The sequence below is a fragment of the Hemitrygon akajei genome, chromosome 28 (assembly GCF_048418815.1).
Source record: "Hemitrygon akajei chromosome 28, sHemAka1.3, whole genome shotgun sequence".
Taxonomy (NCBI): domain Eukaryota; kingdom Metazoa; phylum Chordata; class Chondrichthyes; order Myliobatiformes; family Dasyatidae; genus Hemitrygon; species Hemitrygon akajei.
Window position 1 is genome coordinate 20193843 of NC_133151.1, and position 15000 is coordinate 20208842.

Genomic DNA, 15000 nt, shown 5'->3' on the forward strand with positions numbered 1-15000 from the left:
TTTATTTTTACCATTGTGCCTGCCCGTGGACTGCCTGACATGATTTACTTGTGTTGTGAGTTGTGATTTGTGTTTGTTTGGTGCAAAGATACAAAAAGAAAAATGAAATTGCCTCACAGTTTTCAGGATGTTTAAAAATTTCCTCTTAGACTATTCGTCCACCGCGGTGAAGAAGTGAATAAATAGAAGGAAAAGTGCGTTTGCCATTCCATCCCTAATTCAGTTTTTGATTTGGCGATGCATTCGCTCGTACGCTCAAACACAATCTGGATTGTTGTTGTCAACGTTTTGCTCACCATTAAAACATCCACTCTGCAGAAGTCGTGATTATGATGCCTTGCACCTTCTAATGTAATAAGTTCAAAGTTTCAGAATTTACGATGGTCTGAACGCAGTTCTGACCAACAGTTCAAAAGTTATGGCTGCTGAATGCTGTAACAGCACAACAAGAGAGTAAAAAAGTGGGCTTCAAAGAGCAGTCCGACTGCTTCTTGTCAGAGCATTGTGCGCTCTCTTGCATTTTCTGTTCTTTTCATTCGTGTCCCCATTCTCCAAACAACAGGAGATGCCCCACACACACTCAGCCGGCTGCTGGCACCTCAATAGCTGATGACCTAGAAATGGAATTTCATACAACTCATATCAGAAGAAACTAAAGTCCTGTCTCTTCAACGGTCTGCGCTTCACACTGTAATTAATCTTCACTCCTGGTCAATTCGGATTGTAATAAGAGGCTGGATATTGAAAGTGACTCCAAACTTTCTGGTAACACAGAAGACATAATAGTCGGGCTGATTTACGCAGCCAACGGAACCAGAGTGTTTTATGTAAATATGTTTTTCTTCTACTCAAGTGCATACCATACTTGCTTATGGTATATACCATCTGCCACTTCTCTGCACTTTCTCCTAATCTGTCGAACCCTCTGCAGACTCTCTGATTCCTCAACACTACCTGCCCCTCCACCTTTCTTTGTATCATCCCATTTGCCTGCTTTTGACCCATATCCCTCGAACATTCCCTATGTCTGTGCACACTGAAATGTCTTTAGAAATGCTGAAATTGACCTAATCTCTACGGCTTCCTTAGAAGCCCATTCCACACGAATTTTCACTCTCTGTATGAAAGACTGCCACTCCAATCCTCCTTAAACATCTTCCCTCAGTTTCTACCCCTTAGTATTAGACTCCGCAATTCTACAGCTACAAAAAAGACCTTGACGGTTCACCAACCTCTACCCTCAGGATTGTATATCTACCTTGAAGTAAGTGAAGAACGTTGTTTTAGATTACAGGGGATGTTGATCGGTGAGGGAAGCCGACCACAGCACGGCAAATGTATTTCAATACAGACCAGTGTACCATAATTCATATCAGAAAGAGAAGCCAGGTAGAACTCATACTACAGGGCATTAGGGAGTGACTGGGGAGTAAAAGTGCAAGTGGTGTCACAGGTAGGCAAGGTGAGGAAGAATAGGGTTTATCATGCTGGTCTTCATTAGTCAGCGGAATGAGTATATCAGATGGGATATCACTTTACGGTGCTGCAAGTGATTGATAGCCACACTTGCCGTATTGTGTTCAGCTCCTGTCAGCGCAAAAGGAAATCTGGTTAAACTTTGGAGAGTGTAGAAAAAGATTTACAAGCCTAGTTCCTTCTCATGTGCCGGGAGAGAGTGACGGTGAGATGGTAACACTGAGAGAGATAACTGCTCTTAGAGCACAAAGCCCAGCACGGGAGGTTCCCCAACTGATTGTGAGCTTATGAATCGCCTGGGCAGGATTACGTGTAGGGATGGAATGGTCCGTGGATTAGAGAGGAAAGGGTTTATATATGATACAGAATCTACTCGATAACATTACTGTCTGTCTTTCAGTAAGGTACCCGCACGTCCCACTATGGTTCTTTGATAGTAAACCGCTTGCAATTGGTGGTTGTAGTAAAGTGAGAGCCGAGCTAGAAGATGGGAGGCGGTTCTCTTCGTTGTCACTCCCACTAAAGCAGCATGTCATACAGATTTAAACGAAGCAAAAGACTGGCCAATGGCTGCAGAATATTATCTATCATTCAGTCTAAATGGTATCAGGTTATGCACTAGTCTCCCTTCGCAAACCAGACTATACTGTAACACCATGTTATACTGTAACACCATGTTGTTCTGTGAGAGCTCTAGTTCCAGAGTCTGAAGACTTGTGTCGCCATCAACCTATCATAGTGGGCTCTGCTAGAAATGGGACTTGTACTAAATGGGAGACTCTAGTGAATTAAACTGAAACAATTAAATATCATTGACAAAAAGAAGTCCCTCAATTTGTGTGAGAACTGGGACTCCCCATTAAACAATCGCAATGTTCCACAGGGGGAGGTCAGAGGGATACAATAGTGCAAGGGACAGCAAGTGACAGCCCTTTCCTCCGCCACGTTAGTACCTCTTAAAAGAGCCTTTTGTTGTGTTTTGTGCAGGGGTCAGGCCTAGGTGCGCTCTGCATGGAGGCAGTGTGTCAACTGGATGTTTCTAGTCATGGTGGTGACTGGCTTGGCTTGGATTGCACTAATTGCCTCATTGGTCTCCTGCAGTGCCTCAACGGCCGAGCTCTGGAAGGGCAGATCGGTTTTGAAGTCCTGAGCACTCTCCAGCACTCGGCGCTGGAAGGGGAATTTACGAGTAAGCAGACCGGATTTCTGCTAGCGCCGGATCTCCCGCAGAGGCACGGAGGCGAGCCGGTAGTGCCCCAAGAATAGGCAAGATTCACATTTATCAATTATTTTCCTGATATGGTGCTTCCATGTTAGCTTATTATCCAGTCACATGCCAAGAGATCAACCGCTGACTATTACTCAATAGTTTGACAATACAGTGTCAAATCAACCGCTGGTCTATGTGCCCACTGTTCGAACTTATTAATCACTAATCATATTCTATCTACAACTCAAATGAATTTTCTACCTTTAATCCAAATAGCTGCATCATCTGCAAACAGTGATTTACACACCCTAGTACTTACCTCAAAAAAATCATTAACATATTATTAAACAATAAAGAGTTATAAGTACTGCCGTGTGGTACTATTGCCTATCACTTAGAAGCCCAAATATATCTTACCCACCCTTAACCGCCTAGACTGTACAAATAAAAAAGGCAAAAAATTATGTGGCTTTCCTCTCACTCCTAATTTCAACAATTTAATCGTCTCATAACATTTTATATGTTTTTTTCTGTATAAAACTACTGTAATGGCAACATATATTTACTTATTCTTTTCTAATATCATCTCCCAGAAATAAAACCGAATCCAATATAATTCAGCCCTTTCGAAATCCGCACTGATAAAATGCTATATCACCTCTCTTTTCCAAAATATATTTCAACTGCTCTATTGCCATACAATCTATGCGATTACACAAACGGAATGGAACGTTAATGATATTTGTCTTTAATTAGATGAACCTATTGCCGTTTCCCATCTTTCGGAATAGGAACTACTTCTGTCATATTCCACGATGGCCAACGCTCCAAATATGATTTCAAAATATTAATAATATCTCAGCAGTAGTAAGCCATATGCTTAAACATACAATAATATATATCGTCCTTTCCAGGGAATGTCTGATCTGTGCTATTAAAAGCTTTCTGAAATTCATGCAAATAATACTTTCCATCACTATCATGTCTATTGCTGGCTTCCAACACTTAAGGTTTTCAATTAAAAACGTATCCCGACATTGTTTAGGCTCTTCACTTAAATTATCCTGATTATGATTTGCAGCAAACGACCGAGGCAGTAAATCAGCCTTCTCTATTTTAGGAACAATCACCTTCTTTAATCAATACTGGGATGTTATTTATCCTATCAATCCCCTCCGCCCAATTTCCGTAATCGTTTCCTAAATATCTCCAAGTTTACTATCCAGCCCAATACTCTCACAAGTAAAGCTCCAGTGAACCTTTCTCGCAACACATTCCACACAAAAGCCTAGGACCATTCATACTTAAAAAGATGACTTAGAGCGTGATGCTTCTTAACTCTCCGAAACAAATTATTTCCCCCCATAATTGCCTCTGCAAACTCCTCCATCCACCATGGTACAGCCTTGCTAACAGGAGTCACTTCCACCACAGTATGATGAATGATGAATGGTGTGCCATTCTCAACCTTCAGCTCTGACAAATGTTTATCACATAAAATCTTAAACTTCTACCCGTTTGCTTCACCAATAATCCACTTCTACGAGCAGACTCCTGTCCCCTATGTAACCCCAAACTGAAGCTTAGGAAAATGATAACTCCCCATTGTTTAATCACTCATGACATCCCTCTTACTCACTCCAGCCAGAAATTTTGAAACTGAAGTTAAATCGACAGCATCTGAACTATTATGAACATTAAATCTCATACTCTCCCACTATTAAGACGCACAGGATGCGACATATCTACTAACTCCTCTACAATTAAAGCGTTCCGTAATCAACCCCACAGTGAACTATGTGCACTAGAAAACCCAAACCATTCAACCCTCAGTGAGCTAGAGCTACATATGCTCTGCAACAAATCAATCAAACGCTTCCCAGAAGAGTTTCACCACTTCAATACCCCTACCTGCCGAATCAAATACTTCTACTATCAACACCTCATCAACTTCATTCGCATCCACAACTCTGTGTTCTATCCCTTGTCTTAGTAAAGTTTCAACACCACTTCCTCTACCAACTACCCTAACGATTAAAACAATGTAAACATGCAAAGGAAAACATATATGTGGTAACAGCGGGGTACCATATTGGGTGAATTTGATGAATCAGAAATAATCTTCTTAATGTCTTGACAATCAGTATTCTCTCCTTCTCTGCAAAATTCTTAGCAATATTATTTACCTGCACAAAGAGTCTGAAATACAGATACTCCAACCATCAGACCTTAATTTACAGATTCCCACATAATACAAGTTATGCTTAGATACTTTTCAACACCTTTCGAAATAATTTTAATTTTCTCACCAGGACTAGATGTCTGATCAGTACAATTCTCCGCATCCTTTATAAACATCACATATGTACTAAAGCGTCATCTAGTCAAGTATTTTTAGTAATGGTCCTGCGATGCGACATCCAGCCACTGAATTCACATTCTGTTCTCTGACTTGGTCTACATTCGGGTTGTTCGTTTGTTTTTGCTGAGCCTTTGTTTGAGGCACATTTAACTGTTGAACTCCGCTGCATTCTGAAGCTCATCACATCGTTATGAGCTGCACGTGTTCTCCTTGCAATTAGAACAATTAAACTTTACACATTCGCAATCTTCATTCAAAGTTTCCCACCGCACTTACTACACCTTAGTTTCCTATGACATACTGCCACAACGTACCCAAACCTCTGACATTTGTAACATCTAAGCTGAGCCGAAATGTAAGCTCATAGATTATAACTAATATTCCCCAAACTATCTTTATCATGAAGCTTCACCTCATCAAAATACAACAATACAGATAAACTCTCCATCATTTCTCTATTTCTGACTACTTGTAGTTTCTTTACATTCTTAAACTTGCCTCCCAATAAATGACATTTTATCACTTCTATCGAAATCTCCACGGGAAAACCCGTTCTAACACCCCGAATGCATCTATTTTCATTAGGGGACGCAGATGTTATCTTTTTTTCAGAAATAAAGTCTTCAAATGTAATGCCCTCTCACAGCCTCATATCCGGACTTAACGATAGGCACAACACCTCCTCTTAAGGTTCGAGCACAATCTATATTTTCTATGGCCGACTTCAGCTCAAATAGTTATTATCGAACGAGAGAAGATGTACAGATGCTGGAAGTACAACCCATACACACAAAGAGCCGAGACCAGTCATCAGGACTGATTAATAGCCTCGGCGCGAAATCTTTTCTATAGATGCTGACCGGCCTGTGGAGTTCCTCCAGCATTATGTCTGTGGAAAAGAGAACACAGTTGACGTTTCTGGCCGAGACCCTTCATCAGCACCCTGATTTGTCTGTTGTTTTGTATTTCGAGCATCTGCAGATTTTCTCGTGTTTGACTAGTAACTCTGTTCATCACGTTGTTTACATTTATCCACGTGTGGTTAGAGAATAGGAAGCACGAAGGCAGCTGAATATTTAAGGCATTTATGTTTCACGTTTCGTGAGTTTCAAAATCCGATTCAGTGGGTATTTCCCCGCATTCTTTAGTTCTTCTCGGAATTTGCTCTGAGTCAGGGCGTAAATACACGTGTTGGTGCAGGAACTGAGAATCTGCAGCATTGTCGATGTGTGTTTTGTGATGTAACGGGGATCATTAACGGAATTATAGATATAACTTACTGAAATCCGTTTGAAGATGGAAAAAACCACCATTGTTCCCCACAACAATATGAAACTACCGGTTATACTGAAAAGCAAAACGATGGATTTGCGTCGGTTCTCCATCTCCCGGTCCTTGTCATTCTCTCCACACTTTTGTCCCCGGAGCCCCCTACGGACTCGACTGCCCGCTAGAATCCGCCTAACGGTCAGGATATTGAACAGCAAAATCAGACAGAATGGGACACAAGGGGTAAAAATGACGTCAAACATGTCAAATGCCGCCCAGGAGGGAGACGTACTGAAGCTCGGTATATTAACACAATACCAGGGAACGCCATCAATTATTTCTCTTGACTCGTTTGTAAAGTACCAGGGCACAGTCTCCAAACAGACCAGCACACTCACTGTCCCGATAACCACAGCCGCCGTTCTCTCGGTGCAATATTTTGTTTTCAGCTTCTCACAGCAAATAGCCACAAATCGATCGACGGTGAAAGCGACAGTCAGCCAGACAGAGTTCGCACTGCTCGCGAAAATCAACCAAGTATTCAGTTTACACACAGGAGTGATGAAAAGGAAGGATCGGCGAAAATAAATCGAAGCAGTCCACGAGAGCAGCGGATCTGCGATAACGACCAGAAGATCGGCCGCTGCCATTCCGACCAGGTAGCGAGTGACACATTTGGAGAGACCGCACTTTCCCCGGGACAGGATCACAATCGCCACCAAGTTCGCTGGAAGAGGGACAGGGAACAGTAAGTTCAGAAAATACTGAGCAGAAGCCAATGCAGCAGTTTGAGGCGATCCTGTAATATTTCCACTTTATTGCTGCATTTAGCAGTGGGAGGGTCCAGAGAGGATGCAGAGCTGGCGGAGAGAGAGAAGGAGTTTACACAGAAAAATAGTCAATATGATCTGAATACGGATTCCTGACTGATGGCCGAAATGGGAAGTGGCAGCAAAAGCTAAAACTGGGTAACTACCTCTGGAGAGTCAATCTTTGATGGAACACTTTTCTGCCGGCGCCTTCTGCGTCTCGTCTGGGTGAAATGAATGAATCCGGACGCTGATTGCGGGACTCTTCCATTCGACAATCATCAACCTCCATGGCGATCTGTGGCATCGACAGAACAGCCGAAGGACAGAACAAAAGCTGGAAATGCTGGAAACACTCACCTAGGTAAAACAGAATATGTGGAATAACAGTTAAGTATCTGTCCTCAGAACAGCTCTCAGAGAGAACCCTGACACTATTGTTAAATTGTTTCTCTTTCATGACAAGCTGCTTGGGGCTCAGTGTTTCCAGCATTCCCTTGGTTTGTTTGCCACCACAATGAACTTATAACAGAACGTTGACTTCATCCAACAGATACAGCGCACAACCTCACAGACAGACAGACAGAACGCCTCCCACTGAATCCGTCACAGGGAAGCAGCGGAGAGGATTTCAGCGTCCAGCAGCAAACTCGGTGCCGCAGACAGATGTCTGTAACAGCGTCAGGTGTAGATATCATAGAATACATTACGCAGTATTGATAACTATGACGCATCACGTCTGTGGTGTCGATTAACTCAGAAACGACTTCATTGTGCTGTCCAGGATGTGCTTCATATTCCGCTCCTAGATCAGAGAGCCGGTCGCTTAAAAGGGAGACAATCAATAGGTATAATCTCTGCGGGCTGACTAAACACAATATACGCAAATGCAGTTTTGCTGCTGCAAGACCCAAGGCACAGAGACCATAACATCCTATGCTGATCACGGCCTCTGGAAGGACGCTGTCTGAATCGCTCAGCTCCAGAGATGCCGACTGATTCGCCGAGTTCCTGTGGCCGTTTATTTTCAGATCGTCAGTCCCGGTGTTTTCAATCCATTGCTGAAATGAGGAACACTGGGACTGAACAGGTAACAGTGTAAACCAGCTTCAGAATCAATCACAACATTGGAATTAAACTTAATATCCCTCCCACGACAGCTGACACTGCGGCTTACCGGGGATCCCAAAGGCTGAAATAAATGGAAAGTAAACGTCCTCTATCCGCCAGATGACCGAATACGTCATTTCAGAGAGAAGTTGTGACTTTTCTTGCTCCAGCAGACACTCTGAACTGAGCAACTGAAAACTACCCTGATTTATACCGACTATCTGTCTCCAGAGATAAGGTTATACACCTCATTAACTTTCTTTGTTACAGTTGCTTGAACAAACATTTAACACTTTGTCTCTGATGCAAATATTGGTTTGATTGAAGACAAAGACAGCGGAACAACTGGGAATTACCTCGGCACTATCTCTGGTGGGAGAAAAGCTTTAGTTACAGAGAGTGAACTGAGACTAGCGACACTGGACTGACCCCTGCTTTCTTTGCCTGTAGTTTTCCATATACAAGCTGTCATGACGCGGGCTTTGGGAGTGGACCCAAAAGCAAGACAAACACTGAACTACCAGGAAAAGGACTAGGCTTGAGAAGCAAGCAAGGGAAGAGAGGGACAAAGGACGCTCGACACGGCACAGGCCCCGGACGAGACCAGGACTCCGGGCCTGGGAGAGGACTTGACAAGGACCGCGGAACCAGGACATGGAACTGGGAACTAGGAGCCTGGGCTTGGACTTGGGCTCTCTCGAGACAGAGACTGGACAGGGACCCTGAACCTGGGTCTTGACTCGGGCTCGGACTTCAGAACCTAGCGAGAACAGGACGTGGCTAGAGGATGAGGGGAGGCACAGGACGGAACGAGAGACTCCTTGAAGGGACAAGGGAACCCCAGCACAGGACGAGGTAATCCCAGCACCGGCTGGGCAAAGGTACTCCTGAGCTGGGCGAGGTACATGGACATGACGAGAACCCAGAGCCTTGGTCAACCGAGAACTGGAACGCAGAACACAGAGTCGAGGGAGAGACAGGAACATGGAACACCGACATACCTGGAGAAGGCGTGGAGACAGAAAGACAGTTCCAAACAGGTCGAGGCTCCAGACACAGGCGAGGCGAGGCGAGGCTACAGGAAGAGGCGAGGCGAAGCGAGGCGAGTCTGGGCAAGGCTCCAGGCAGAGACGAGGCGAGGTGAGGAAAGGCTCCAGGCAGAGGCTAGGCGTGGAGAGGCAAGGCTCCAGGCTGAGGCGAGGCGAAGCGAGGCCAGGCAAGGCTCCCTTTAGAGTCGAGGCGAGGCAAGGTTCCCGGTAGAAGCGAGGCGAGGCGAGGCTCCCGGTAGAGGCAAGCCGAGGCGAGGCAAGGCCCCAGACACAGGCTGCAGGGCAGGGCTTCAGGCGTGGGTAGCCATCAGGGCTACGTCGGGACGGAACGGAACAGTCCAGCCTCAGGGTAACGGCAATGACGACCCGACTTGCCTCACGGAGGCGACACCTGCCCACGAATCCAGGGGCACTTAAATTCCCGACCTTTTGACGAGAATCAGGTGACTACGATTAAGCCCCAAGTGAGGCAAGAGACAGCCGGAAGACCCGGAGTCTGGAGTCCTCGGACCGGACCGTTATCCCGAATGCGGATGGAACGGACCGGGCTATGACAGCACACCACCTCCCCCCGCCCCCCACCATGGGAGCCTCTGGGCGACCTAACAGGCTCCCCAGGACTAAGGACGACCTGGGCGGGTTAAGGGGTATTCAGTCCGGAGGTAACCCAAGATGATGAGAGTTAGACGACAATATCTGCGTTGCTGGGTCCTTCTCAGGCCGGTTAGTTTCTGTCATAAAGCGGGCGTTGGGAGTGGACCCAAAAGCAAGACACAGACACCAGGAAAAGGACTAGGCGTGAGTAGCCGGCAGGGATCAGAGAGAAGGATGCAAAGGTCCAGCCTCATGGTACCGACAATGATGGCCCGACTTACCCAATGGAGGCAAGGAGCGGGAGAGACAGATCTCACCATAGGATAACGGCAAGGACGGCCTCCCTTACCCCACGGAAGCGAGGACAGGATACCGACGGGACGAACCCCACAGAGACGGGGACAGGGACAAGACGATCTGGTACCTACACTCGATCCCAGGGCCACTTATATTCCCGGCCATAAAAGAGAATCAGGTGCCTACGAATAAGCCCCAAATGAGACAAAAGACAGCTGGAAGACCCGGAGTCTGGTGTCCACGGACCGGACCGTGAGCCGGAACGTGGATTTCATGGACCATTCCATGACACCAACAGGCAAACAGACAGCCAGAGACAGTTGCGTCGAGTGTAGGATTATGATGTTCATCTTGAATCTCCCAGTTTCTGATACAGGGTGTAATTGTGGGAATCGTTGAGCACTGGTCAGTCTCTGGTACAATACAGTACAGCCTGGCCTCCAGTCCTGGACTTGCACGTGACAGTAAAACACAGAGCCCGGACTTGGACTTGAGTGGAACGCAGAGCCTGGACTTGGAATTGAACGGAGCAGAGAGACTGGACTTGGACGTGACTGGAACATGGAGCACGGACGTGGACTTGAATGGAATATGGATCTTGGACTTGGCCTTGAAAGGAACGCCGAGCTCGGACTTGGCGTTGAAAGGAACGCCGAGCCCGGACTTGAAATTGACTGGAACACCGAACCCGGATATAGACCTGACAGGAACAAAGAGCCTTAACTTGGATTTGACAGAAAAACAGAATCTGGACTTGGACGTGACTGTTACACAGAGCCTGGACTTGGACTTGACAGGAACTCAGAGCCTGGACTTGGACTTGAAAGGTAGACCGAGCCAGGACTTGGAGTTGACTGGATCACAGAGTCCGGATATAGACCTGACAAAAACACCCAACCCGGACACGGATTTGACAGGATCACAGAGCCCGGAATTGGACGTGACAGGAACACTCAGCCCAGACTTGGCCTTGACAGGAATGCAGAGCCCGGACTTTGAATTGACAGGAACTTAGAGCCTGGACTTGGACTTGACTGCAACACCGTGCCCGGTCTTGAATTTGAAAGGAACACCAAGACAGGAGTTTGACTGGACATGAACAACGAGTCTGGACTTGGATTTGACAGGAATTCAGAGCCTGGACGTGGAATTCACAGGAGGACAGATCCCGGAATTGGCCTTGTCTGGAACACCCAACCCGGAAATGGACTTGACAGGAACACAGAGCCCGGAAGTTCATCAACTGCAAGTACTTACGTTAATGCTACCATCCCACCTACTGGATTCATGGTTGCTGAATTACTTATGGTATAACGTTCAGATCATCACGGGAGAACCAGTCAGTGATAGATGCGGAAGTGTGGGGTACCGATGATACTTCGTCCCGGCCTGCTACCTGCTACCTGTTTCTCCATTTCTTCTCGAGGATTTGCACTGGATACAGTAAGTATGTTTTTAACACCCCCACGTGGGGCGTTTAAATGCAGGATGGCAATTGCTTATCCCCGCGCTTCACACCGTTTCATATGAAGCGTTAGGATTCACCCCGCGTCTCTGCCACTGAAATATATCCATCTTGAAAAATGTACGTGTAATCCCACTTTCTGAGTCGCTGATCACAAATGGTGAACTTTGAAAGGTAGAAAACGGAAGTCAAAGGTGATACGGCCAGACCTTCAACCCTGCTCTGCCATTCAGTCCGATCCCACCAGATCATCTGATGTTCATGATCTCTCCCCAGATTTTTGACACATTTTGTGTATGAAAATCTGACGGACTTCATCAATTATTTATATTTTTGGCAGAGACTGTGCCACTGAGAAAAAATTACGTGACTATCTGACTTCAAACCAAAAAATAACAGTAGACGTTATTTAATTATAACTTCATAGTATTATGAATTCATAGCTAAAACACTAAGGTGGAGACAGATGAAGCAAATAGATCAACAGACACAAGATTGTTCTTTAGCCCCAAATAGAAACAAACAGGTTTGAGTAGCAGTTCAGTTCAATCTACGTCCTCACACGGGGATAATCAACTGACAAATGACATTCATCAAAATCTTGATTTAAAATGTAAGCTCATAAATGACGCATACCTTTCTAGAAATATAAGCCTCATCCAAATTAGATCCAGATTCCTACAAACTGTATTACGATTGATCCACTATTACTGAACGGACAATCCATGGTAACAGTTCGCATATAATATTACTGGATTAAAATGCAAGAACTACTTACTTAATCGATATAGCCACAGCAAACACGCATCACATACAGGAATTAAAAAGTGAATATCACCGAAAATATGCTGACTTAAGAGATTTAATGGAAATACTATCAAGCAAGAACAAGGTATATATTGTTCCAATGGTGATACCAACCATAACTATCATCTCAAAGTCACTCAACAATAACACTAAACAGTTATAAGTGCAAAGCAATGTTTCTGTAAATGTCCTGAAAACCACTATACTCTACACCGCTAGAATGATACGAAGTCCGCAGCTATTGAGGAATGAGTGTGTTAGACTGTACCCGTACTTCAGGTTTTACCAGCTTGAGCTAGAAAGGATACTATAAATATAATAACAATAGGTTTCAATAGGTACATTTAATGTCAGAAAAAAATATACAATACACATAATGAAATTCTTCTTCTTCGGAAACATCCACAAAAACACAGGAGTGTGCCAAAGAATGATGATAGTTAAACGTTAGAATCCCAAAGCCTCCTCACAGTTCCCCCTCGAATGCACAAGCAGCAGTGAGGCACTGACTCCCTCCCCCTCAACCCTACCAGCAAAAAATCATCAGCGCCCTCCACCGAGCACGCATGCGTGCATGAAAACAAAGACAAGGACATACAGTCACCGAAAGACTACTCGTTCACCCGGTATTTTCACATACCACAGGCACTCGCTCTCCCGATAAAGTGAAAAAGTGGTGCCTCCGTTGCTCACCAACTGCATAGCAGCGGCAACCTGAACAGAAGCGGAACACATGGCGTCGGCGACGAGAGATCGGTGATTTAACTGCATCCGTGAGAAGGATCCGGGTGTCAAAACCGCTAGGAACACGTAATCGGCAGGATTGGAACCTACACGGGGAAACCCCAATGGATTTCTATTCCATCGCCTTAACCACTCGGCCACGACGACAACGTTCCTTGCAGTTGCACATAACTCGTTGAGTCAGTTAGTCAGATTATCAGGATTGAACCTGAAGTAAAAGCGGATACTGCTGAAAATGCCCAGCAGATCTTTTAGCGTCTGTGAATGGAGCAAGAGTTCACGTTCAGAAAAATGACCTTTCACCCGGAAATCAATGTGGTCAATTGGATGTAGGGAATCTGTCAGAGCGGAGTAGGGTCGGAGGATGTAGATCCTTTCAACAGGCATACATATAGATAATCAAGCTGATGTTGGACACCAGGGAATGAATGTGTGGAAGGCCTCAGAGATGTCTCTTTGGTTGAGCCTACTAGGGAATCAGCAATTCCGCATTAGTTGTTGTGTAGTGAACTAAACTGGCTCAAATCATTTTATGGGGGCAATGTTGTTATCAAGTTGTCTCATATTCCTTACTTGATTGCAGTCTGGAAAAGTGTTGTGAACAAGCCAAAGTAGATAATCCATTAATAGGTTAAACACAGCGAAATTTATTTTAAGACGCTGCTGTTCAGAAACGTTTGCTGTTGGAATACAACTGATGAGTGGACTCATAAACGTTGAAGGTAGCATGTAGTATGAATGAATTGTAAAGATCTGAGGCTATATTGTGTAAAGGAAATGAGACTAATGTTTTTTGATATGACTTTAGTGTGGTGAACAATACTTATCACGTTGCTACTTCAAGCATATCTGACAAAAAGGCAGCTCTATGTTCCAATTACTTGTGATGTTTGATGTTTTCAGGGTCATAGTTTTGACTGGGTAATTATTACCTAACCCATTTGTAAAACCAGCTATACAACTGGATATATATATATACGTCACTGATACTGTTGAGGGCTTACTTTCTTAGTTAGATAAATAGCTACTGCTCTTCCAAATATATATTTTATTGTACAACATAATATGATAGTCATTTACCATAATGAAAAATTATTATAAAACAAATGGATCTGTTATCCAAGACTATTAAAGATCGTGTGGGTTTAGCTAATGATAATTTGCAGAATCCAACCTTTTGGAATAAGGTGTGGAACTGGGGTTTAATTGTTAATGGACATTTTTGAATGTGTATTACTTCAAACGTTGTTATTGCTTTGCTCTTTGTTCTAGTGGTTACCCATGGTATTTTCCCAGAGGTGCTTTTTTTATTATTATGGACAACTTTAGTAACTTAAGTGTTTGCAGGCCACGTGTAATTCTATAATTCGTTTTGGTGTTTGATTTCATACAATTATATTGTGTTTCAGTGATGTTAAATACAGTTAAATATTTAGATTTTTGGTATGAAATTGGGTTCACTTTATCACTTTATCATGGTTTTCACGCTTTTGTTCCGCTAACATTTTAAAATAAGTATCTATCTTAGTCATGAATGTTGCGGTTCATTATTTTGCTTTTTTCACTCCGACATATTAACAGCAATGTGATTTTCTGTGAATCGAAATAAAGAAGATGTTGGCCATGCACAGTTTAAAAAATGGATCATACTGTAACATCCAATTCGAATAGGACAATAGACAATAGACAATAGGTGCAGCAATAGACCATTCGGCCCTTCGTGCCTGCACCGCCATTCTGAGATCATGGCTGATAATCTACTATCAATACCCGGTTCCTGCCTTGTCCCCATATCCCTTGATTCCCCT

General features: G+C 44.3%; 1 non-coding gene across 1 annotated transcript; it reads right to left on the reverse strand.

Moving 5' to 3' along the window:
• Nucleotides 1-13257: 13257 nt before the first annotated feature.
• Nucleotides 13258-13339, reverse strand: trnas-aga (transfer RNA serine (anticodon AGA)). The gene has a single exon. It is a non-coding gene; the product is annotated as a tRNA-Ser (tRNA).
• Nucleotides 13340-15000: the final 1661 nt, after the last annotated feature.